Consider the following 1,327-nt stretch of genomic DNA (forward strand, 5'->3'; position numbering starts at 1 on the left):
GCATACATTACTTAAATTTAAAAAAAATCACAGAGATGAAACTGTCGATCCAGTCACAAATTCACAGAGCTTTCACTGGGAGATGGGGAGGGACTTGAAGACCATTCACCAATTGGAAACTTAAACAATTCAACGTATGATGGTTCTGAGAGTAAGAGACAGAGAGACAGATGGATAGAACATTACTTTAGAAACTGAAAACCTGAGTTAAGCCACAGCCCAAACTATGTTCTAAGTAGGAATCCTAGTCTGTTTTGTTTTTTAAATAAACGTCAGTTTTAATCTTCCCCAGATGGTGCCTTATCTTCAGAGCTTTCATCTCCAGAATTTTTAATGTGGCTTGTAGCCATCATCTCTTCTGGAAGGCTTTCTGATTCCTCATTCTCATCTTTTGGAGGAGTATTTTCCATTAATCACTTGGGATTACCCACTTTCTGTTTGCCTTTCACCAGGACCTGGTGTCAATGTAGCCTTTAGTCTGGGTTTCAGAATTTTCTTTCCTTTTGGGTTTGGACATCATAACCATATTTTTGTTTTTCTTGTTTGATCATCACCATCACCATCATCATCATCATCATCATCATCATCATCATCATCATCATCATCATCATCATCATCTTCCATGAGGAAATTATCATTGCTGCCAGAAACTTTCTTCTGGAACAATGCCTCATCATCTTCTTCTGGCTCTTCCTCACTGCCAACATCTTCCAAGAGCATCTCACTCTGTTTAGAAGCTGCTGAAGATGTCATCTGTCCTTGCTGGCATACATTTTTATGATCATCTTTTTCATCTTCAATGTCTTTTGCTGAGCTAGAATCACCAATCTTAGTCTAGATATCTTTTTCTTCTGAGTCTTCATTGTCTTCTTGTGAGTTTTATCCAGATCGCCTCTTATATTTAGTCTCTTGAGGAGATGATCAAATTTTCTTAGCAGGAGGGCCTAACTCACTTCTACAATCTTCATTTGTATCAACTGATTTCTGAAACTTTGAGTAATTAACGACCTTCCTATTTCTGACAGGCCAAGACATGTTCACGGTAGTGGCACAACAAGTTTCTAGGAAGTGAGGACCAGGCCCTCCAACTCTGTGTGCGCTGCACCTCCCTTTCGCATCCTTCCCACTGTCCCCTGTCCCTAGCTCCTGCTAGCCATGATACTGCCAAGCCCTGAGGTGCTTGCTTCTCAGATTTCGAGGTAGTTTGCTCTAGTCCCTGAATCTAACAAATCCCTCCCACCCCACCACATCTCTTCAAATGGATCTGTTTCATGACTTCTAAGAACTAATTTTATTATCAAACTCATATTACCAAACTCATAAACTT

The 1,327-nt window shown here is 40.0% G+C and overlaps 1 pseudogene; it reads right to left on the minus strand.

The window, feature by feature from the left end:
- Nucleotides 1-278: 278 nt before the first annotated feature.
- Nucleotides 279-1,035, minus strand: LOC127198880 (nuclear ubiquitous casein and cyclin-dependent kinase substrate 1-like; annotated as a pseudogene).
- Between the last annotated feature and the right edge of the window lie 292 nt (nt 1,036-1,327).

This window comes from Acomys russatus, chromosome 15, assembly GCF_903995435.1.
Source record: "Acomys russatus chromosome 15, mAcoRus1.1, whole genome shotgun sequence".
Classification (NCBI taxonomy): Eukaryota; Metazoa; Chordata; class Mammalia; order Rodentia; family Muridae; genus Acomys; species Acomys russatus.